The sequence below is a fragment of the Syngnathus typhle genome, unplaced genomic scaffold (genome assembly GCF_033458585.1).
Source record: "Syngnathus typhle isolate RoL2023-S1 ecotype Sweden unplaced genomic scaffold, RoL_Styp_1.0 HiC_scaffold_39, whole genome shotgun sequence".
Taxonomy (NCBI): domain Eukaryota; kingdom Metazoa; phylum Chordata; class Actinopteri; order Syngnathiformes; family Syngnathidae; genus Syngnathus; species Syngnathus typhle.
Window position 1 is genome coordinate 665,873 of NW_026871945.1, and position 26,220 is coordinate 692,092.

Consider the following 26,220-nt stretch of genomic DNA (forward strand, 5'->3'; position numbering starts at 1 on the left):
ACCTCGCTGACCGCCAACTAGTTGGGACCGGATGCACACACACACACACACACACACACACACACACACACACACACACACTTGCACGCAAACACACGCACGCACACACGCACACATACACACACACACACACACACACACATACACGCCCACACACAAACACACAAACTAAAGCAATGTTTCTGGCTATTTAACACTTGACAGAAATGGTGGAAATGTATTGTCAATATCAACAATGGATGACATCTAATGCAATTGCACTCACGCGCCAGCACCCGGAAACCACTCTGCCTGTGATTTAATCGCATCACCAGAAATGCTAGCAACATATTTGGTGTAAATGTAACATTAGCTTAGAGAAAGCATCAGCCTCTACTGTGTGTATGACTTGCGTTTGGTTTGGCTGTTGGTGTAGTGTTTTGGACACTGTCACGGCAAGTCAATGAACAGGTTCATAGTGTAACCATCCGTCTGAACATAGTCTCTGCATCTAACTTTGATAGTGCCTTGTCCTACGGGTATAACCGAACGCAAATCCAGTTTTTTTTTCTGGCCAAACTCTGACGCGTCGTCGTTTTCTGCGTTACTTTTCACTATTCAAATAAACAGCACACCCAATGAATGACTAAGATGAGAAGTGCTTTGTTCTACTGAAAACTCAGCAATGTTAGTTCATCAGACTTGCATTAGACCACCAGGTGACGAGCTGATGCACTGCAGACATATTTCTATCAGAATGTAAGAGCACCTCATTAAAAAGGCCATACAGCCTTCAAAATCTACACATATTCTGCTTTATTCTTTGACACAAAACTACAATAATTTAGTAGGACATGATTTAAAATATAACATAGACCATTTAAAATAACATAAATAGCAGTAACATATTTATCATACATGTATGTTTTAGTATTAAGGGTCATGTTCAGTGGTTGTTGTGGACAGTGTAGCCCTAAACCTTTGTTTATTAGATCAAGTGAGATGTTTCTTTTCGTTTCGTTTATTTCAAACATGTGAAAAAGAATAAGATTATTGTACACAATGAAAAGACATGACAAAATACATGCATATACATATATACACATACAGACATACCTACATACATACATACATACATATACATATATATATATACATATAAAAACATACATATACATATATATATACATATACACATGCACACATCCATACACACAAACTACAAGCGTAGTAATAAAGATATAACCGCAAAAGAACCATAAGTCACATTCACATGTCTGAAAAGGAGTAGGAAGAAGTATAATTTATTTAATCCCACCCCTTTTTAATAATCCCTAAATACCCAGCCATAAATCATTTTGCCTCAGTTATCCCAACAAAATACTAAATTACTAAATTATCTCCCACCTGCTGCTCGCTAGACACTAAACACGTACCTACACACTATTAATACATACGTATATTTCACACACAGACACTTAACATACATACATACCTCAAATACAACACAAAGATACCTGAATGGTAGAAATAAACAAAATAAAAACAAAAAATAAAAAAACAGCCTGAACAAAACAATGACAAACAGACAAACAAAACCAACAAAGAAACGTAAATCAATAATTACTAAGCACCCCATGATACTCATACACCCTCATTTCTGTACCTTGTAAAAATAATTTCTTCTTTATATCTTTTTTAAACTGATAGATGGTTGAACATTCCCTGAGCGTTTCCTCCAAAGTATTCCATAACTTAACTCCACATATTGAAATACAGAATGTTTTTTTTTGTTGTGCGTGCCTTCCTTATCCTGTAATTAAATGTCCCCCTTAAATTATAACCCCCTTCCCTCCCAATGAAAAGATTCTGAATATTAGTTGGCAACAGATTTTTTTTTGCTTTGTAAAGTATTTGTGCCGTCCGGAATTCCACTATATCTTTGAGTTTGATGAGTTTTGACTCTAAGAATAATGAATTTGTATGATCCCTGTATCCTGCCCCATGAATGATCCGTATTGCTTTTTTTTGTAAAATAATAAGTGGATATATTGTGCTTATGTAATTATTACCCCAGATTTCTACACAATACATGAAATATGGAAGAACTAGTGTATTATAAAGGATGTGAAGTGTTGTATGATCCAGAGCCTGTTTTGCTCTATTTAATACTGCAATGCACCTTGAGATTTTAGTTTGTACATGTTTAACTTGTGATTTCCAACTGATCTTATCATCTATTATCACCCCTAAAAATTTAATCTCATTCACTCTTTCAATAATAACCCCATCCAGTTTTATCTCTATTTTCAAATTAGTTCTGTAATTACCAAAAAGTATTACTCTTGTTTTGCTTAGGTTTAAGGATAATTTATTGCTGTCCAACCATACCTTTAATTTGCTTAATTCATTATTTATTAATGTTGTTAAGGTGTGTAAATCACTACCAGAACAAAAAATATTTGTGTCATCTGCAAACAAAACCATCTTCAAAATATGTGATACCTTGCATATATCATTTATATATAATATAAAAAGTTTAGGGCCCAACACTGACTCCTGAGAGACGCCACAACTAATGTCCAAACACGTTGAACAAGTGTCACCCAACTTCACAAACTGCTTCCTTTTTGTTAAATAGCTCTTGTTAGTCAAATACAAGGCTCTGGGCTTTGTTTTCATATCAGGCCTGGCTAATATGTGCATGCTACCTGAAGCTACAATCAAATGTGCCGAAAATATGTGTAACTGATGGAAATGTGCACAGTTTGCACCAGTGATTAACGTGGCTTTATTGATGTAATGCTGCGTTCAAACCAAATATGTTGCTGGTCTTTCTGGTGACGCGATTCAATCACAGTCAATGGAGTTCGCGTGTGCACTCCACACTCGTTATAGCGCTTTGCCCAGGCTGAGCCATCTGACAACTGTGTGGAAGCCGATGTCACAATGTTCAGTCTCGTGCTCTTTATGTGACAAACTGTGTGATTCAATGCCCGTGCCCTGATGGAGTTTCCAATTTTAGTAACATCAATAACAAAGTTTATTTTTAGCACTGATTTGCACAATACATGTTGGTGGATCATAAAAAGCAAAAATACCAATTCTAATCTGCATCGATTTCCGTCACTGTCTTGTATATGTTTAAGTCTGAACTTTTCCCCCGTAAGATATGGACAACTGTTTGTTGTGACACCTGCCAGTCTGTCCTATTTCAGTTCCAGTGTATCTAAGCACGCATGTGCCTCCGCGACCACATTGCTCCCGGTTGTCGTTCCTTTCATCGACCGTATGCATGCCAGCTCTTCCGTAAATTTTAAGTCCAACGTTATCCCACGGACAAATATAAGTAACTACTCTGTGTTGTGGACTGTGCTGTGTATATGGTAGTGGTGCAAGGCGTTCTCTGCTGGCCTAAAAATATCTGAATCGATTTTGCTCCTCTCCAGCCTTTCTCCAGACTCTGGCGCTTTGACTTCCAAATGAAATACAAAACTTGCTTTCATCTGAAAAGAGGACTTTGGACCACTCTGCAACTGTCCAGTGCTTCTTTTCCATAGCCCAAGTCAGACGCTTCAGAAGTGGCTTGACCATGAGAATACGGCTATTGTAGGCCATTTCCTGGACACGTCTATGAACAGTGGCTTTTGATACCTGGACTTTAGCTTCAGTCCACTGTCTTTCCTGCCATATTCCCCCCTTCCAACAGACTCTTTGTGGATGTGCTTTGAAACTGCACTCTGAGAACAGCTTGCTTTTTATTTTAAGAAATTTCTTTTTGCGTCTTACCCTCCTGATGGAGGGTGTCAATGATGGTCCTCTGGCCAGCAGTCAAATCAGCAGTCTTCCCCACACAAGTCAAGTCAAGTCAAATTTATTTGTATAGCCCTAAATCACAAGCAGTCTCAAAGGGCTTCACATAGACAAAAATTTAAAAATTCTCAAAGCAACCCCTGATATTAAGCTCCCAAAAGGGCAAGGAAAAACTAAAAAAAAACCTGCCGGGGAAAAATGAGAAACCTTGAGAAGGGACCACAGATGGAAGGATCCCCCTTTCAGGATCACCAGGCTGCAATGGATGCAGAGAGGGCACAAATAATACATAATATGAAAATCAATGAAAAACTGGATGTCCAGGTCAAAGCAAAGAGCTGCCGGAGGAGCCCTCAATTGTCCTGGCAGTGTCTTCGAGGCGGTTGAGCTGCAGTTCCCCCATCCTGAATTGGTCCACGAGAATCCAGATAGCCGCTGTCAGCTTGGTTGCCACCTAACCACCTCCCCAGCCCACCCCTGACCTAGTTGTTCCTTATGTTCCGTCTCGTAACCTTCGTTCGCAAAACGCGAGTCTTTTAGCGACACCGAGGGCCAAGAAAATGCCTGCAGGGTCTAGAGCAGGGGTGGCCGACCAGTCAGAGACTAAGAGCCACATTTTTTCCTGTGTCATCGCAAAGAGCCACATCATACACATGAGCACACATGAACATCCACCCCCCCCCCCACACACATACTCATACACACACACACACACACACTCACGCACACCCACACGCACACACACACCTCTGCTCAGCCAAATTTGTGTGACATTATCATGTCACGCACCAACATGATAATAACAAATTGACTCCTACAGTACTAAAACCACAGACCAAAGACCACATTTTCAACAATGAACATTGTGTGCATTGTCTCACACAGACAAACTCTCAGTTCAACAAATTCCACAAACAAAAACATACAAGTTTTTTCACTTACTATGTGTGGCAGGATAGACCATTTGTTTTAGTTTGTCGTTTTCAGGAGACAAGATTTCAATAAAGTTAAAGTTAAAGTCCCAATGATCGTCACTCACACATCTGAGTGTGGTGAAATTTGTCCTCTGCATTTAACCCATCAATTATTATTTATTATTTGTTATTACTCTTATTTATTGTTTGTGCCTTTTTGTTTATGATGTTTTTTACTTTTGCGCTATGCTTGCTGGCTCCGTTATTTATTGTGTTATCTGTTTATTTATTATTTATTCATCACTCTTACTATTGATTGGTAGAATTTTTGCCTTCTTGTTTTTATATTGTGTCGCGTACATGTATGTCTATCGTGTTATGTGTCTCGTCACCGTGGGATAGAGAAAAACGTAATTTCGGTCTCTTTGTGTGTTGTGACATGTGGAGAGATTGACAATAAAGCTGACTTTGACTTTGACTTTGATTTTGATCCATCCCCTGGGGGAGAGGGGAGCAGTGAGCAGCAGCGGTACCGCGCTCGGGAATCATTTGGTGATCTAAGCCCCCAATTCCAACCCTTAATCCTGAGTGCCAAGCAGGGAGGCAATGGGTCCCATTTTTATAGTCTTTGGTCTTCAGTATCGCTCTGAGTGATAGTACGGTTATCTATAGTTATAGTGGTTTCCTTAAATAAGTGTTGATAACGAGTTGGACCAATTATCAACATCTCAGTTTTATCTGGGTTAAGACGAAGGAAGTTGAGAGACATCCATTGCTTGATCTCCGCAAGGCACGCCCTCAAGATTACAACAATCCCGCGGATCTGTCATCGATAACGGCATATATAATTGGGTGTCATTCGCGTAGCATTGAAAACTAATATTATATTTACGTATTATGTCCCCAAGCGGAATCATATACCGTTTTTTTCCATGTATAATGCGCAAAATTTAACTAATTTATTGTCCTAAAATCTGGGGTGCGCATTATACATGGGTACAATTTTTTTCATTTTATTTTTTTATTATTATTTTTTTTTTAAGAAAATCCTGGTACACCAATTTTTGAAGAAAATCTTGTCACGGATGGAACGTGGAAAGGAGCAGGGCGACCAAGTGCAGCTTGGACCAGGGTTCATTGGAGGAACTCAAAACACAGACTTGGTAAACTAACATAACTCTCTAACAAAACCAACAACAGGACTGACCGACAAAGACGTGGAACAAAAAGACAGGGGGACATTACCAAAGACAGGAATAGAAACCTGTGTTATTGTCAAATATTGTTTGTTTTTTAATCTCCATCGCGGACTGGACGTCATACGGAGGCAGTATCACTGCGCATGCGCACTATAGATCCGATGTGAATAGTCCTCTTCTCTTCTTGACTGACGATGAGTGTGATGGTTTAATACAATCAGCAAATAACAAAATGCGTATTACAGGTAATATTTTATTTCACAACACTTTGCCTTGTTCCTTTCGTCTCTGCTGTTCACTTCAAACACGCTCCATACGAACGCAATGCTCTCGTATCAGACGCTTGCTCGATCACCTGCTCGTTTGCTGTCACAATGTACCCTACACAAATCTGAAACATTTGTTGCGGCTCCGAGTCACGACGAGGGGCAAGTTTTGGTTTCCAAGGGTGTTTTTATTCCTCTTCAACTTCTCTCCCATACAGAGCCGCCTTTTTCACATGTCCGCACGTCACTTTCCTCTTTTCATATTAACCGAACTGATCGCGGTGGTGCCTTTATGGGCAGTCGGAGAAATCAACGCCAACAAAAAAAATACATCCAGCCTAGTTAAGACCATACCAAAGACTATAAAAATGGGACCCATTGCCTCCCTGCTTGGCACTCAGCATCAAGGGTTGGAATTGGGGGGTTAGATCACCAAATGATTCCCGAGCGCGGCACCGCTGCTGCTCACTGCTCCCTTCTCCCCCAGGGGATGGATCAAAATCACACAGGGATGGGTCAAATGCAGAGGACAAATTTCACCACACCCAGATGCGTGTGTGACGATCATTGGGACTTTAAAAAAAAAAAAAATGTGGGTGCGTATTATACATGGGTACAGGCTTTTTTCCAGCATCGACATGCCATTTTTAGGGTGCGTATTATACATGGGGGCGCATTATACATGGAAAAAAACGGTAAATATTAAATAGAATTGGTCCGAGTACCGATCCCTGTGGGACACCACACGTAACATTATAGAGCTCAGAGGACGTATTGCCATGGACCACTCGGTGCGTCCTGTCTGATAGATAGGAATGGAACCAGCCTCGTGCTGACCCTGAAATACCAACACAACTTTTAAGACGCCCTAATAAAATATCGAAGTCTACAGTGTCGAAAGCAGCACTAAGATCGAGTAGTAACAAAACAGATAACTACAAGGAGATCATTAGTCACTTTAGCAAGTGCTGTCTCAGTGGAATGATTAGCTCTAAAACCAGACTGAAAAGAGTCATATCGATTATTGGCAACCATGTAATCAATAAGCTGCTGAGCTACTACTTTTTCAAGACGTTTTGCTATGAATGGGAGGTTTGAAACTGGCCTATAATTACTGAGACAGTCCGGGTCGTTGCAAATACTTGTGATTTAGTTTAGTGAACCAAGCTGTGTGTTTTTCAAGGCTCAGGAAACCCTTGCAGGTGTTTTGAGTTAATTAGACGATTCAAGTGATTAATTGAATACCCTACTAGTTTACTTTTTCATTATATTCTAATATTTTGAGAGAGGATATTTGAATTTTCTTAAGCTGTATGCCATAATCAGTTTTATTAAAATAATAAAAGGCTTGCAGTAGTTCAGTTGATTTGTAATGAATCCAGAATGTATGACTTTTTTTTTTTTTTAATTCCATTACAGAAAATAAAGAACTTTATCATAATATTCTAATTTTCTAAGACAGTCCTGTATATCAGTGTTTCCCAACCTTTTTTCATTCACGGCACACCTTTTTATTGGAAAAAATCTCGCGGCACACACGAGCTACAGCTCGTTAGGTCCCCTACTTAACCTCTCTGTGTTCTGCCAGTGGTTGTCAGTTCGTCTGCTTACCCTGCCCGTGACACTACTGCCTTTTTCGCCGGACCGATCTTTGTAGCCACCTGCTTCCGTGACCTTCGACCACGCTTCTGACCGCCGCCTGTCCTGACTACCTGCTCGCCCTTCGACCACGCTTCTGATCGCCGCCTGTCCTGACTACCTGCTCGCCCTTCGACCACGCTTCTGATCGCCGCCTGTCCTGACGACCTGCTCGTCCTTCGACTGCCTGCCTCCGACTACGACTACGCGCTGTGCTCGGCTGCTCTGCCACGCCAGCCAGACCACAGGTCCAGTGTTCCACTTCCCCTTTTCCCCTTTGCCAATAAAGGATCATGCTGCACTTGGTAGCCCTGTCTCTGTTCCCTGACAGTTATGCTTCTATATTAAAATCAGTTATATTGCAACGAAAGACGTAAAGTCCTATTCCTATATATATGTATGGAAAGTCAAATACCGTTTTTTTCCATGTATAATGCGCCCCCATGTGTAATACGCACCCTAAAAATGGCATGTCAATGCTGGAAAAAAGCCTGTACCCATGTATAATACGCACCCAAATTATTTTATTTTTATTAATGTTTTATTTTTTTTAAGTCCCAATGATCGTCACACACGCATCTGGGTGTGGTGAAATTTGTCCTCTGCATTTGACCCATCCCTGTGTGATTTTGATCCATCCCCTGGGGGAGAGGGGAGAGGGGGATGGGAGCAGTGACTCGGGAATCATTTGGTGATCTAACCCCCCAATTCCAACCCTTAATGCTGAGTGCCAAGCAGGGAGGCAATGGGTCCCATGTTTATAGTCTTTGGTATGGTCTTAACTAGGCTGGATGTATTTTTTTTGTTGGGGTTGATTTCTCCGACTGCCCGTAAAGGCACCACCGCGATCAGTTAGGTTAAAGTGCCGACATGTGAAAAGGCGTGCGGACAGGTGAAAAAGGCGGCTCTGTATGGGAGAGAATTTGAAGAGGAATAAAAACACCCTTGGAAACCAAAACTTGCCCCTCGTCGTGACTCGGAGCCGCAACAAATGTTTCGGATTTGTGTAGGGTACATTGTGACAGCAAACGAGCAGGTGATCGAGCAAGCGTCTGATACGAGAGCATTGTGTTCGTATGGAGCGTGTTTGAAGTGAACAGCAGAGACGAAAGGAACAAGGCAAAGTGTTGTGAAATAAAATATTACCTGTAATACGCATTTTGTTATTTGCTGATTGTATTAAACTATCACATTCATTGTCAGTCAAGAAGAGGACTATTCGCATCGGATCCATAGTGCGCATGAGCAGTGATACTGCCTCCGTATGACGTCCAGTCCGCGATGGAGATTAAAAAACAAACAATATTTGACAATAACACAGGTTTCTGTTCCTGTCTTTGGTAATGTCACCCTGTCTTTTTGTTCAACGTCTTTGTCAGTCAGTCCTGTTGTTGGTTTTGTTACTAGAGAGTTATGATAGTTTACCAAGTCTGTGTTTTGAGTTCCTCAAATGAACCCTGGTTCAAGCTGCACTTGGTCGCCCTGCTCCTTTCCACTCTCCATCCGTGACAAGATTTTCTTCAAAAATTGTTGTACCATGATTTTCTTCTTCTTCTTCAAAAAAAATGGTACCCATGTATAATGCGCACCCCAGATTTTAGGACAATAAATTAGTTAAATTTTGCGCATTATACATGGAAATAAACGGTAATTTAATAAAAATAAATACTAAATATTCTTTAAATTGTATTCCTTTTTTTAAATAAAAGTGACAGTTTTTTAAAAAGGTTTTAGACGGTGTAAGAAATAAACTATTTAAAGTGATTGTGATTAAAATAAAACAATCAACGTGATTTGGTTTACTGTTTTAGACTAGGTCTATAAATATTGCAACAATAAGAACAAAGTCACTTTTAAAGACGCTCTGCTGTTCTGACAGCAGCTGAGTGGCTATCACAGTCGAGGTGTCTCGACTTGACTGTTTATTTTATGTATGTGAAAAATAGCCAATCCAGGTTCTCCGGTTGAACTGCATGCTCGGATTTCCATTGGACCACAAACGCACCACAACCGTCATAGTGTCTGTCACTGTTAGCAAAAGCACACAGCAACACACACCTAAACTGAATATGTGCCGATGCAATACAATCAGACCGACACAATATGAAATCTCAAGATTCTCTGATTCTCCACGCATGCACGATTAGCGAGTGGCTGACCATGCCTTGCGCGAACTGGCCAGTGGTTTGGCGATCCTGTTTATAATGCGCTCCGTAATTAATATTTAACAATCCCACGGCACAGCGGAACGTCTCTCACGGCACACCAGTGTGTGCTGAATACAGTGTCAGCATTTTTTCTCTTAAAAAACGTCTCCATCACTGTCACTATCGACTCGTCTCGCTATCCACAATGACAACGTCGCTGTCAATGCTACCTGCATGGGCATCCCATATACCTGCCGCTGCCATGCGTCACCAATTTTCTCGTCTGCAAGCACAAGGCAAATCGCTACCTGCTGCTGCCACCTTCTGATATGGAAGATATGATTACTCTGCCGGGCGCTACACCGCACAGGCGCACAAATTGGAGAATTTCCCACGGCACCCCTGACAATATTTTGCGGCACACCAGTGTGCCGCGGCACCCCGGCTGAAAAACACTGCTGTATATCATCTCCGTCACTATCTTGCATACGTTCAAAAGTCCGACATTTCTCCCTGTAAGATTTGGACCACTGTCCATTGTAAAACCTGCCAGTCCGTCCGATTTCAGTCCCAGTGTGTCCATGCCAGGGCTGTGGACTCGGGGACTCGGATTCGGTCAGACTCAGTCATTTTTGCCGGACTCGGACTCGGTGCTGATTTTGACCGAGTCCACCGAGTCCAACAATAAAAATAAATACGTTCAATTTTATTTTCATCATGCTGCTGAGAATGCGCGTAGGAATACTGTCCACAGCCCTGCTTGCTTGTTATGAAGACAAATTTAGTTGTTGCGTGCGCGCCCGCGCCTGCCTGCGTGCGTGCACCTACAAGACCCACAATGCCCCGCGCGCAGCCAAGATGGAAGAACCCGGGAGCAGCGAGAGAACAATGTTTTGCCTCTAGATTTGGGGGGGAAACGGAGCGTAAGTTACGATCAATGCGGCCACGTTGAGTTGCACTTAGGCTAATGTTTACATTATGTACTAATGTCAAGGACGATTGTCACCCAGCTTATATCATTGATGTGTTTCGATAGTTGTCACTAATTATTTGTGTTTAGATCAATTTCTGAGCTATAATGGTGTAATTAATGATTAAAACTTGAAAGTATCTGTTTATACACTCGTAAATAGGCTGTGGACAGCTGTTGTGCAGCACCGCTTTGCTGGGCGGAGGGATATGACATGGTCACTGGGGAGAAAAGTGGTGTGTTTATCGCATATCCATCCGCCAGGCAAATAGTGCCGTATAATTCACACAAAGAAGAGACAGAACGAGATCAAGACGGACATTACTGAAAGGAAGCTTTTATACACAAACCGTCATTATGGGGGACAAAAGAAATGCATATGATGCCGCTTTTAAGCTAAAGGCAGTCGATGTTGATGACATTGTGTTGCATCACCCTTTTCTTTATTTCGTGGTCCCGACTACTCTGAAGCTATGCGTGTCGCTCGCTAGCTTAATGTAATTTAGCGCTTCGTGCATGAATAAAATTAGCATGAACAGACCCTCATCATGGAAAATGCTAGAAGAAATGCATAAAACCGACGACGAAAGATATACTGAGAAAGTGTGTGGCAAAGGATAACTAACGCTATTCCAATCGGAAGACTTTGATGGTTTCAATGCACAGGAGGAAGATGAAGACGATGAAGCTCTTTTTTTTACTTTTACTTGTATGCTTTTTTAATCAGCCCTGTTAGTGCTGTGCTACCGTGTTGCTGCTGTGTTACCGCCGCGTCTCAGTGACTTTTACCGGTATGTTTTATTTAATCAAACCCTATTAGTGCTGTGTTACTTCCGTGTTGCTGCGGTATTACTGCCGCGTCACAGGCAGTGTTTGGAAAGAAATGTTAAGGTATGTTATTAAAACTTTAAAAAAGCTTTCTGTGTCCAGTCTTTCTTTGTTAATAACTCGCGTGCACACTTCTGTGTTGCTGCGGTACTACTGCTGCGTCACAGGCAATGTTTAGAAAGACAAGTTAAAGTATGTTATTAAAACTTTAAAAAGGCTTTCTGTGTACTGTCTTTCTTTGTAAAAAACTTGTGTGCACGTGCGGCTTATAGTCCGGTGCGGCTTATATAAGAAAGAAACTAAAATATCCCCGGATTTTAGCTGGTGCGGCTTATAGTCCGGTGTGGTTTATAGTCCGGAAATTACGGTAACTGCTCTGTGTCGTGGGCATCACAGCTTTCGTCCAGACAAGAAGAAAAAGTCAAAATTTGCTACTTTGTGTTGCCGCTGAAGCTGCAGATTTCCCGCAATGTTCTCGATCCTTCTTGTCACGATTCGCCTGGACAGCGAGATTTGCTCAAATGCTTCTTTCTTTCAGGGCATAGTCCATCAAGCCCTTTTTGACAAACTCCCCCTCCGAGAACGGCCAACTGTATTGAGTAATTTTGAACGATATTACAGAGCTGGTCTAGGTTTCTGCATCCCTGGATGTGTGAAGCTTGGTAAAAAAAAAAAGCCTTGTTGCTTTTGCAGCTTAGCTAGCAAAGCTTCCGATGTCCGTGCCGTTTCAGCATCATTCAAGTTTCTCATGTTTCGCCTCGTAATGCCGATTCAAATTGTAGTCCTTAAACACGGCGATCTGCTCCCCGCAAACTAAATACAGCTTTACCTCTGACAACCGTAAATAAATACTTAGCTGTCCAATATTTGTTGAAAACTCTGCATTCAGCATCTAGCATTCTTTTTTAAGCACGAGCAGACATTTTTCTGGGCTAAAGTCATGTGGTGACCTGCTTGTAACAACGATCCAATCATGCGCACGTCTTGATACGTCATTATGTACGTGAAATGAGACAACTTCAAAATAAAAGCAAAGCAGCTTTGGTCCATTCATGAAAATTTATGAAATTAGAAAATAATTTTGGGACATTTTTAATTAACCTTTGAAGGTATGTGGCACGGGACAAGCAATGTCCAGGTCTTCAAATGGTGTGGTTTGACTTTTACCTTGCGCACAGGACCCTCATGCAGGCCGCATACGGGCCGCTTAAACTATAAAGGGTTTTAACTAGTTCTGTCAAGCAATTAAAATATTTGAAAGCTATTAATCAAATGTTTTGTTGTTAAATCATAGCTAATGGCACATTGTATTTATTGTAAAAAAAAAAAAAAAACTTGATTATTTTTCTGATCCATTTTTTAGCGAATGATACCCTGACACATGAAGATACACCGATGCATGTGCAGGCCGCATACGGGCCGCTTAAACTATAAAGGGTTTTAACTAGTTCTGTCAAGCAATTAAAATATTTGAATGCTATTAATCAAATGTTTTGTTGTTAAATCATAGCTAATGGCACATTGTATTTATTGTATAAAAAAAAAAAAACTTGATTATTTTTTTGATCAATTTTTTAGCAAATGATACCCTGACAAATGAAGATATACCGATGCATGTGGAAGAGGATTGATTTTCTTATGCAGACACATTTTTTTTATTTAACTGAATTTAATTCATAAAAAGTCACACAAACAGCCCCTCAACACTCCATTCTAAGAATTAAAAAAATGGCCAATATAAAAAATAATACATGCATATAAAATTCAAACAAGGACTCCGCCTATAGTGCAACTAACCATTTTCAAAGTTTGTTTTGATCTTAGCGGCCATATAACTTGATTCACCATATTAACTTTGTAAAAATGAACATACCATTCGTCGTGACACCTTTATTTGTAAAAATGGATGAAATCTCTGCATAACAAGCCCAGACTATTGCCACCAGTGTGGTATGCTAGATGTTTATTTTCGGTCTCGCAAGATCTGATGAAGTGTAGTTTTTCTGCGGTACCAGTACATGAAAAGAATAAAAATTATATTAGGCCAAGCAACAGTACATGAAAAGAATACAAATTATATTAGGCCTAAATGAGTCTTAATCCCGTGATTACTGTTTTTTTCCATTATACATGGATAATGGGCAATATTTAACAAATTTATTGTCCTAAAATCTGGGGTGTGCATTATTCATGGGTACAATTTATTTATTTATTTATTTGACACGTCAGCTATATAAAGAGTGAGAGTTCATTTCTCTACCTAAATGCGTATTACAGGTAATATTTTATTTCACAACAATTTGCCTTGTTCCTTTCTTCTCTGCTGTTCACTTCAAAAACGCTCCATACGAACACAATGCTCTCGTATCAGACGCTTGCTCGATCACCTGCTCGTTTCCTGTCACAATGTACCCTACACCAGTTGTCCCCAACCTTTTTTGCGCCACGGACCGGTTACATGTCAGAAATATTTCCGCGGACCGGCATTTATATAAATAAATAATACATTTATATAAATAAATAAATAAATAAATAAAACATTTATAATAAATATATAAATACGATGAAATAAAATGATACGACTGACCTAAAAACAAGTACAAATGACAAAAATAAAACTCACCATTACGTTGAATTAGTGGGAGCACTGAGTTTGTTTCTCAGAAACGAGCCGGTCCCATCTAGACGTAATCGGAGACAATGACACCCGAAGTGATTAAGGTTTGTCTTTTATTGCAGGATGCTTGGTCTCCATGTGTTGAAGCAGTTTTGAATGCTTCATTGCCTGGTTAGTTAGCCTGTCGCCACATATTAGCTTTGCGGGCTCGACTGGGGAAACATGTCACGTGACCGGAACGAGTGTCTTGACCTGAATTAATTGATCGGCGATATTTATTTTTTTTTTTCTGTGCGGCTTGGCGGCCTGGTACCAAGTGACCCACGGACCGGTACCGGTCCGCGGCCCGGCAGTTGGGGATCACTGCCCTACACAAATCCGAAACATTTCTTCGCTATCGAGTTTGCTAGCACATGCGCAGTGATACTGACTGGCAGAATAACAACCGGTTGTTCCCAAAGATGATCTTTTTTCTGAGATAATTTTACGTTTACGGACTTAAGTAGGAGTCAAAATTTGGGTGCGTATTATACATGGGTACAGGCTTTTTTCCAGCATCGACATGCCATTTTTTGGGTGCGTATTATACATGGGGGTGCATTATACGTGGAAAAAAACGGTAACATATTTATGGATTTAAAAGGGGGTTGAAATTAATCAAGGTAATAACTCATTTAACTGACTAGTTTTAACCCCTATTCACTAATATGGATATTTTTTCATGTATTTGGCATGTTCATTAATTTGACAATTTAAATATCAAAATTATATATGAAATGTAAAATGAAGAGAAAATGAATTTAAGGTTATGTCTGTATTTAATTGTTTTTTACAATCTTTCCCCATTTCTGGCTTTAAGTTCTATATAATTACCCAAGTTTGCATATTTCGCTCTCTATAATTCTATAATTAAAATGTTTTCAACTCCTGGTGTTTTTAAAAGCGCTTCTCAGACGTTAACGCTATGTTGCAGGTCTCCAAGAATGGCGAGAACACAATTACCACACACACACTACCACTACCACGAAAACTTAGTTATACGTATGTGGTTGGATGCAATCAAGAGTCACATTGGCGACTTAACGATCAACGTAAGTCAGCGGACTGGAGAAACTCACCTATAACGGCATTTGAGTGCAGAAAGACGAGTATTAGCAGCATCAGAAGTGCTGTTGTCCCTTTTGTCCTCAACATTTTGTGTTAAATTCCACGCGGTTCAAGTAATCCGGCTGAAAATGTGTACTTTGTTCTTGGAGCTGTTGTCGGTAGGGTATTCAATACTCAACTGACACCTTTCGGTGACGCTTGTGTGACAAGAACGATTTGAATGTGCAATCCATTCACTATCGACATTGAATATAAATAGACCCCGCCTTGAGCTCATTGACATGTTGCTGTGATACGTAAGCGCGTCCGCCACGTTTAATGTGGTACATATATATACTGTATATATGTACATCTGTGTGTCGCATGTTTTTGTTTACCAACAAAAACATGCGACACACAGATGCATACACTGAAATGGAAAACCCTGCAGAATGTCCATCGTGTCTCGAAAAAAAAAATATATATATATATATATATATATATGTATATATATATATATATATATATATATATATATATATATATATATATATATATATATATATATATATACAGTCAGCAAAGTTTTATTCACCAAATAATATGACAATAACAATAATGGTCAAATACTACCTTAAAACATAATTTGTCCTCAACTCTTTTGGCTTCAAGTATAATATAATTTCTATTTGCTACAACTAAAATGCAACTGAGGCATCTTTACTCATGGTGCCATGTTCCACATTGGATACGGCTGCATTAACATATGTTTCTCCGCCCACACGGGTCTATTTATCTCTGACCTAACACTTACCTGACTCACCCAGCCCCACTGAGGCATGCCCATAAAAGACGACAATAAATCACTGCAGCAGCATGCAATGTCCAGTTAAGGATATCGACTCAGAGTTTTTTTCAAATTGGTAACCTCACACATGGATTAACAAAGGTCTGTATAGCAATCCACCATGTCACAAATAGAAATATAGTGGTAAAAAAATCCCCAAACTTGGTGAATTTATGTTCTCCCAAGACAAACAAAGTTAAAGCGGGAAATAAGTTTAAAAATGTCTCATGTTCTATGCGCCTCCATTCCTTTTCTGCTAAATTGCTATTCTACAAACTATTAATCAGAATGTCATGTTTAGAAGATTGGAGGTGCATTGTATTGTAAAAAACATTTTTTATTTGACTTCCTCTTTAAGGTAAGGGTGGGAACATAAAATCAACCAGTGCATTGCCGTGCAGCTCAGCACTTCACCAAAGAAGTTGCTGCATAAAACCACCTCTCAATCGCCTGCTTATGTTCTTACAACAGTAAACCCTGAGATAGCTGAATTTATGTTATTAAAATGAAACAATAATGATCAGTTAGTTAATTTAAAAAAACATTTTATTTACCTTTGAAATTAAGTATGGATTCTGACAGTTTATTATTGTAGAGATTCAAGATTCAAGAGTTTTTTTATTCGCCATGTTTGAGCGTGCCAAACAAGGATCACCCTCTGTTCAACATTTAGGTGACTAACAACACTCAGGACATGTGAAAAATGGCAAATATTCTCAAATATGATCCCTGATCTTAAACTCCCAAAAGGGCAAGGAAAAACTCAAAACTCCAGCTAGGGGAAATGAGAAACCTTGAGAAGAGACCAGAGATGGGAAGGTCCCTCTTCCAGGATGACCAGGCTACAATGGATGCAGAGAGGACACATAGTACAAACAGTGTAGACAAATTCAAAAAAGGTGTGGAGAGCAGGATGTTATTGCACAGTAATGACTTTGAGACTCTAAGAGTGGTGTGAGTTCATCAGAGCAACAGCCTGGGGGAACAAGCTGTCTCTGTGTCTGCTGGTTTTGGCGTACCGAGCTCTATAATGCCGTCCGGGGGGGAGTAGTTCAAACAGACTGCAACCTGGGTGAGAAGGGTCTGTAGAGATGTTCCTTGCACGTTTCCTGGTCCTGGAGAGGTGTCAGGTTTAATTCGCTGACTGAATAACTGTTAAGGGAAGAGCAACAGCAAACAAACCACAAGTGAGACGGAATATTAAGTCTTTTCTCGCGAGGAGTGCAGTACAGATAGCTTACAACAATCTCACTACACTAAATATCTGTATACACTCCCGCTCTTTTTATTTGGATTTGCCCTACCCACAATTGTTAGACAAGGCCCCTAAGAAAGCAAGTGGGCTTTGCCTCGTAAGCAAAAAATCACCAGGTGTTACATACTGATAAGAACATCTTAGAAAAGGAGTTTGAGTTGAGAAGAGAAAGCCCTTGTTCTCTAGTCAAAACATAGCAAGGGATGTATTACGACCTTGTGTAGGATGAGACAAGCTAGGTTATTTATTACTGGATACGCACCAATATAATCTTACGATCAAGATAGTTTGGAAAAACCCTGACTTTAATGGTCACTTGGAGGTTCATCTGGGGTGCAAGACAGCAATGAGGCATGTTGTCTAACAAAGTGGTCTTTGTTAGAAAGGAACTGTCTCGGTAGATGTCTTCTGTAAATGATGTAAGTTTGTGCATGAAGCTTTCGCTGATTCCAGTGGATGGCGCTCTTGCGATCGATGTAGGTTTACACTAATTATTTTGATTTATTTTGTTTGTACATTGTTTAAGTTGTGTACATTGGTTATGGCACTATTATCTCCATATTAGTAAATATATTCTATTTTTTGTAGAGAATTAGTCTAAAATTTGGGGTTTTACGTCACGTGAGTTTTGGCTCGAACTTCCGGTTCCTGTCCTGTAGCGATCAGTATAAGTGTATGGCGGACTCCGACGCTGGTGTTTAAATCCATATAAAGACTCATCTTTCAAGAAGATTAACCCCAGCCCTAGCCACAAGCAGGCAAAGTGGTGTGTTCGTTACTCTTTATTCGTGTGTAATGTGTTTATTTGTGTAATATGTATGTACGAACTAATGGTTTTGTTGTTCCTATTTCTGTTAGTTCTACGGTGATATTTTTGGCGAAGATCATTAAAATCATCTGTAAAAGGAACTCTAGTCTTCCCTTTGTGACTGAGGCTGGCATATCTTCTTTTTGCTGAGTTGCCACTGAGTTGCCAGCTGCGTCCTGTCTGACCCAGGCATAACTTTTCTCTTCTGTGGTACATCATAAAAACAGCAAGACCAAACAGCAAGGATGTATTGCAGTAATATTGCGGTAAAGCATTGATTAGAGAACGCATGATAACATATATATACATTTTTCTAACAACAGGTATGAGTCTTGGATAGATGGGAGGTTGATTCCAATGATCTTTTCTGCAGTCCTGATTGTCCGTTGCAGTCTGTGCTTGTCTTGTTTGGAGGCCGATCCAAACCAGACAGTGATTTGCAGAGGACAGACTGAATGATGGCAGTGTTGAAGGTCTTCAGAAGCTCTTGCGGCAGGTTGAACTTCTTGAGCTGTCTCAGGAAATACAGCCTCTGCTGGGCCTTCTTCCGGACAGAGTTTATGTGGCCGGTCCATTTCAGGTCCCGAGAGATTGTGGTTCCCAGGAACTTGAAGGTGTCTGTGGAGAGAATAGTATTACTGCGTATAGTGAGGGGTAAAAGTGGTGAAGGGTCTCGCCTGAAGTCCACTGTCATCTCCACGGTCTTGAGCGGGTTCAACTCCAGGTGGTTTTGGCTGCACCAGTGGACTAGCTGCTCCACCTCCTGTCTGTACGCAGTCTCATCACCGTCCTGGATCAGTCCGATGAGAGTGGTGTTGTCTGCATACTTCAGGAGCTTCACAGGAGAGTCACCTGAGGAGAAATCATTGATGTAGAGAGAGAAGAGCAGTGGGGAGAGGACCCCGCCTGAGGGGCTCCAGTATTGGTGGTCCGGGTGTCAGATGTGATGCCCCCCAGCCTCACACGCTGTCTCCTGTTGCTCAGGAAGCTGGTGATCCACTGACAGGTGGAGGCAGGCACCGCAAGCTGGATGAGCTTCTGTTGGAGGATGTCAGGAGCGATGGTGTTGAACGCCGAGCTGAAGTCCACGAACAGGATCCTGGCGTACGTTCCTGGGGTGTCCAGGTGGTGCAGGATGTAGTTCAGTCCCATGTTGACCGCATCATCCACTGACCTGTTTGCCCGGTAGGAAAACTGGAGGGGGTCAAGCAGGGGGCCCGTGACATCCTTCAGGTGGTTCAGCACTAACCTCTCGAAAGATTTCATGACCGCAGATGTCAGTGCGACAGGTCTATAATCATTCAAACCTGTGATGGCGTGCTTCTTGGCCACTGGAACGATGGTGGAGCTCTTGAAGCACGAGGGCACCTCACACAGCTCCAGAGAACGGTTGAAGATCCGTGCAAAGGTGGGATCCAGCTGCTCAGCGCAGACTTTCAAGCAGGAAGGTGACACGCCGTCTGGGCCTTCCTGGTCTTTTGTCTCCGGAACATCTGGCGCACTTCCTCCTCGCGGATCTGGAGTGCGGGCGCGGCCTCTGCAAGAGAGAGTGGGTGACAACGATGATAGAGGTGTGGACAGAGCAGTTGTGGGGAGAGGTGAGTATGTAGATTGTGCTGCAGGAAGTCCCGTTGTGTGGGAGGACCGATCAAACCTGCAGTAGAACCTGTTTAGCTGGTTAGCAAGCCTTGGGCTCTCCACAGGACAGGGGGTTCGTTTCTTGTAGCCCGTGATGCTCTGCAGACCTTTCCACACTGTTGAGGGATCAGGATTGGCAGAGAGGTGTCACTTCAGGTTCTCCTCGTAACACCTCCTGGCTTTCCTGACCTCTCGGTTCAGTGTGTTTCTGGTCTGCTTTAACAGGTTGCGGTCGCCGCTCCTGTAGGCCTCCTCCTTGACTTTGCGCAGCCTCCTGAGGTTCGGTGTAAACCAAGGTTTGTTGTTGTGGTATGTGCAGAAGGTCTTAATCTGCACACGCAGATCCTCACAAAAACTGATGTATGATGTGACAGTGTAGAGAGATTGTCCTCCTATTATTGTCACGGAACTATGGAGCAGGGCGACCAAATGCAGCTTGGACCAGGGTTTATTGAAGGGAACTCAAAAGGCAAACTGACATGACTTAACAAACAATAACTTGACAGACTGACCGTGACGTGAAACAAGACGACAGCAAGACAGTACGACAACAATGATCCGACGGGGAGTGAGGGGCAGACAGGACTTAAAAACAAAACACGAAACACGAGGTAGGTGACCGCGATTACATTGATTGAGGTGACACAGGAGGGAAGTGGCGACGCGAACAGAAACTATGGCAACCTAGACACATAGCAAGACGAGGGGACGAGACGTGACAATTATGTGTCGAACCTTTCTGACACACAGCTAAGTACTGTAGTTCTAAATAAATTTCAATGTGAATAGCAGTGCAGCCGCTTCTCAGGTCCTTGTATGAGTCATTCCTTTCTCAAACAAATGTGCTGTGAAATGTTCTCACAATTGAGTGATCAAGAAGGAGTCCTATCGGGCCGTTTTGGCCTGCGGGACTCCCGAGACAGCTGACAGGTAATGGATGGCCAAGCGGAACGCGGCTTCGGCGGTTGCTGAGGCAAAAACCCGGGCGTGGGAGGAGTTTGGCGAGGCCATGGAGAATGACTTCCGGACGGCTTCGAGGAAATTCTGGTCCACCATCCGGCGTCTCAGGAGGGGAAGCAGTGCAACGTCAACACTGTTTACAGTGGAGATGGCGTGCTGCTGACCTCGACTCGGGACGTCGTGTGTCGGTGGGGAGAATACTTCGAAGACCTCCTCAATTCCACCGACACGCCTTCCATTGTGGAGGCAGGGCCTGGGGACTCTGAGGCGGACTCTCCAATCTCTGGGGTTGAAGTCACTGAGGTAGTTAAAAAACTCCTCGGTGGCAAGGCCCCGGGGGTGGGTGAGATCCGGCCGGATTCCTTAAGGGCTCTGGATGTTGTGGGGCTGTCATGGCTGACACGTCTCTACAGCATCGCGTGGACATCAGTTACAGTACCTCTGGATTGGCAGACTGGGGTGGTGGTTCCCCTCTTTAAGAAGGGGGACCGGAGGGTGTGTTCCAATTACAGGGGAATTACACTCCTCAGACTCCCTGGTAAGGTCTATTCAGGGGTGCTGGAGAGGAGGGTCCGTCGGGAGGTCGAACCTCGGATTCAGGAGGAACAGTGTGGCTTTCGTCCTGGCCGTGGAACAGTGGGCCAGCTCTTCAACCTCAGCAGGATCCTCGAGGGTTCGCCCAACCAGTCCACATGTGTTTTGTGGACTTGGAGAAGGCGTTCGACCGTGTCCCTCGGGAGGTTCTGTGGGGGGTGCTTCGGGAGTACGGGGTACCGAGCCAACTGATAAGGGCGGTTCGGTCCCTGTATCACCGATGTCAGAGTTTGGTCCGCATGTCCGGCAGTAAGTCGGATTCGTTCCCAGTGAGGGTTGGACTACGCCAAGGCTGCCCTTTGTCACAGATTCTGTTCATAATTTTTATGGACAGAATTTCTAGGCTCAGCCGAGGCGTTGAGGGTGTCCGGTTTGGGGACCTCAGCATCGCGTCTCTCCTTTTTGCAGACCACGTGGTGCTGTTGGCTTCTTCAGGCCGTGATCTCCAGCTCTCACTGGAGCGGTTCGCAGCCGAGTGCGAAGCGGTCGGGATGAGGGTCAGCACCTCCAAATCCGAGTCCATGGTCTTCGATTGGAAAAGGGTGGAATGCCCTCTCCGGATCGGGGATGAGATCCTGCCCCAAGTGGAGGAGTTTAAGTATCTTGGGGTCTTGATCACGAGTGAGGGGAGGATGGAGCGCGAGATCGACAGGCGGATCGGTGCAGCGTCGGCAGTAATGCGGACTCTGTACCGGTCTGTCGTGGTAAAGAGAGAGCTGAGCCAAAAGGCAAAGCTCTCAATTTACCGGTCGATTTACGCTCCTACCCTCACCTATGGTCACGAGCTATGGGTCGTGACCGAAAGAACGAGATCCCGGATACAAGCGGACGAAATGAGTTTTCTCCGCAAGATGTCCGGGCTCTCCCTTAGAGATAGATTGAGAAATCAATGTTGATTTGTCACAGGCTGGCCATTTCCTGCAAAAATCATAATGCCGGCCCACCGCCCACACAAGCATAGCACAGGCCCACCCGCACAGCCCCGCCCCACGACAACGCGTGAGCGCAGGCATGCTTATCAGTCTCACCCTCTCAAAAGGCAGGCCAACTTTACTGTTGCCCCCTTCATCATGTTCACATTCGACATCTTTCACTGTCTTCTACACAACGTTTGCTGTCTCTTATTCTCATCCTATCAAGCCACCGTTCTAGTCACTTTCTGCCACACGCTGCTCATCTTAGTTTCTCCAACCAACTTAAACACATCATCGTCCACTTCTCAATTTCCCCATTATTCCTCAACAGCCTCTTGAACCTTCTCCATGACTGATTTCTTCCATAGGACACACATCTCACTCACACACATATGCACAACATTCATGAGGATCCTCTGCGCGCACGCGCTCACACACACCAACAAAAAAGGATGACGCACAACATATAAGAACCCATAGAACGCACAAAGAACACCTTTTTGCTCGTCTTACTTGTCAGATTTATTCTCTATTTTACTTTTAGAAGCTATTTGTAATTATTTTCCATTTATTTTGCAAATTCTAACTTTCGTGTGCACCCAATTTGATCTCAGGCCATTTGACATTGGGCATACAAACATCATTGTCATACTTCTTGTATGGACAGGAGCTCTAATAATCCCCAAAAAATTCTAATAATCCAACAATGACATGTTCTGCTGTCATATAGGGGAGGCTTCACGTCCTTTAAATTTGGATACATGATTTGCATAGGAGCAGAAGCGCCTCTCACCCCGTTGCTTGAGCTGCGGCCTTGCACCAGCGCACTGGGGCCTTATTGTGTTCTGGTCTGACAAAGTCCCAGGGGAAGAAACAGGCTAAGAAAAGCAGAGCTTCTTTTTCGGTCATCGAAGAAGTGCGTAGATTCTTCTTTGTCTGTTTAATTCAATTCAATATTGTATGGTTTTATGTGTTTGTTGTGGGATGACAGTTTGTCTGTAATGGTGTATGAATTCAAGTCGGTGCTTGTGGTGTGGTATTTGTGTATTGTGAATGGTTATCATGATTCAAGGTTAGGGTATGGGTGATCACAGCAGAGGATAACATTCCTCTCACCTGAAAAATATAAAGATACTACAGATTTGAAAAGGCAAGATTGCTCAGGGCTAATTTTGGACTAAATATGGGTTTAGGATTACTCTGGGGCACCATTGACAACAAAAGACTTCAATGGAGAAGGCCCATTTCAAGATTATGACCAGACGTGACTATACCAGCATTGACAATCAAGACTCTGAGCCAAGACAGTGTATGACAACAACTCTGGACTTACCTGACAGTGTGACAAAATGTACGTGATGGAATTTGTGACGACTTGCTTTATTTTGATGTCTTACCTAATTGTATTGCAGCCTCCAACAGCAACCCAGGGAGCAGATTGTGCTTTATTTGTTAAACCCGTGTTCACTTTGCAGGTTGTCAACTGCAGTCTTGGAGAATTTTGTGTCATGTCTGTGAACATGCATTAACAACTAACCCCTTACTCTTCATAGTGAGTTTGTAAATGTGATCGTTTTCAGGACAGGCTCGGCAGGTTTCAGTTTTCAATTTCATACGTTTGACATGCGCTCGTGTGTGGATTATTTTTTGTTCATCATTATGAATTTTATTTTTTGGTATTATGGATGTTTATTGTGCGGAGAGCTGCATGCACAGCTACAGGAGGGTAATGGCTTTTGTTCATACAGCCATGTGAGATGGTGAATTGGTGATTCCAGGCCAGGATGGCAACTGGACGTACACCAAAGTCCAGCTGGCGATGGGTATGTTACCATGGACATTGTTATTTTTACTTTTAACCATAGTGACACATTTTTTAGAATGTGTCAAAAGGGGGAGAAAAAAAAAGTGAGTGCTAGACGGAGAAGAAACAGCTCGGCAGAAATGAAGTGAATGGGAGACAACATCGTGAAATGGAGCCAAAGCCTGGTAACAAGTGTGGAGAGTTTTAAAATAGCTTATAATAAACTGTAGACCTCTCAAAATAGGATCAAATAGGTGGGAGAGTATTAAATGTAAAAAATTGGAACAATAACATACAGACTAGAAACGAATTAGGAACAGGTGGATAACTTATGAACGTTAAAGTTTGAATAACACATTATTCACGTGATTCATTTGCAGGATAAACAATGGAAGGGATTGATGAATTGAACAAATTTAAGATGACTGCGGGAGTATTATGTCGAAAACAAATAGTCAACAATTTTTTTCCCTATAAAATGGTGGCGTTTGGGTTTGAAGTACATAGTCGCTTCAAAGGAGGAAATGCATGATTTAAGATACGTGATTGATCAATGATTAAATGTTAGTAAAACAACAGATTGAATAAATTACGATGAATATGCTTTGAAAAGGCTATCCCTTATACCAGGGGTGTCAAATTCTTTCGCGGGCCGCATTGTAGTCATAGCTTCTTTTGGAGGGCCGTTATGACTGTCACCCCAAATAAATGTATGGGGACCTCATATTATATACAGTAAAAGCTACAAAACAAACTGACAAGTAACTCGCTTTCAAATCAGACAAATAAAAACTGGTCTAATATTTAAAAATAAAATATTAAAAGTGAAGACAATTTGCAATTCGAGTAATGACACATGAATATGAAGCACAATTTGTCTTCGCGGGCCACATAAAATGATGTACCTGGCTGCATCTGGCCCCTGGGTCTTGAGTTTGATACCTGTGCCTTTACAAAGGTAAAGTAGGATTAGAATTTGATAGAACTGATATGGACATTCACATATTCCAATAGAGTTTAAACTGCTTGCAATACTATTACAAATTAGTTAACACTTGTGAGTGAGTGAGAAATTGATTGATGGATGGATGGATGGATGGATGGATGGATGGATGGATGGATGGATGGATGGATGGATGGATGGATGGATTGATTGATTGACCGACTGACCGAATGGGCGATCGTTCGATGTCTGTCTGTCTATATGTATGTATGTATGTATGTATGTATTTCGTTATTTGTTTATGTATTTTTCTCTCACATTTTCTTTCTCATCTTTCACTTCTTTTGGGAATCTTCTCGCTTTTTAAGAATCTCCCCTGCCATCTCTCCTTGATAGTTCCATGCTGTCACTGGAATGTCGTCTAGGCCAATTGCCTTTCCACTCTTTATCTTTTACAAATGTCTGAGTATGAATTTTATCTATATTTATTTTTCTCACTCATTGGCGGCCCCACAGAGGGACTTGGGTGTGCCAACAGAGGGACCCTGGTGGTATCAACGGTGTTGGTGACCTCAGAGGGAGTGAAGGAATGGGGTCGAAATACAAAAAGTCCTGCCTAGCTACAAAAACAGATATGCTCAAACCTCATTAAATAAAGTACATAAACAGAAAAGTATATTCACATATTAAATCAATAAAAGAAATATTTTAAGCATATAATTATACCTACACACCAAATCAATAAAGAAGACATAACTAGACAATATTAATAGGTGGTAATGACAAAGGTTTTTATAACTTTATGATCTGATATATATTTATGAGCACTGTGAAATAGCAAATGTTTTTGATATATTGCCTGAATAGCTTAATGACCCTTAAGGAACTGTGTAATGCAGTGGTCCCCAACCCCCGGCCCGCGGACCGGTACCGGTCCGTGGGTCACTTGGTACCGGGCCGCCAAGCCGCACAGAAAAAAAAAAATATCGACGATCAATTA

At 42.0% G+C, this 26,220-nt stretch overlaps 1 long non-coding RNA gene across 1 annotated transcript; it reads right to left on the minus strand.

Annotated features, from left to right (window-relative positions):
- Positions 1–6,787: 6,787 nt before the first annotated feature.
- Positions 6,788–15,735, minus strand: LOC133147274 (uncharacterized). The gene is made up of 3 exons (XR_009711610.1): positions 15,490–15,735; positions 14,378–14,435; positions 6,788–13,757 (listed from the first exon to the last, which is right to left on the minus strand). It is a non-coding gene; the product is annotated as an uncharacterized LOC133147274 (long non-coding RNA).
- Positions 15,736–26,220: the final 10,485 nt, after the last annotated feature.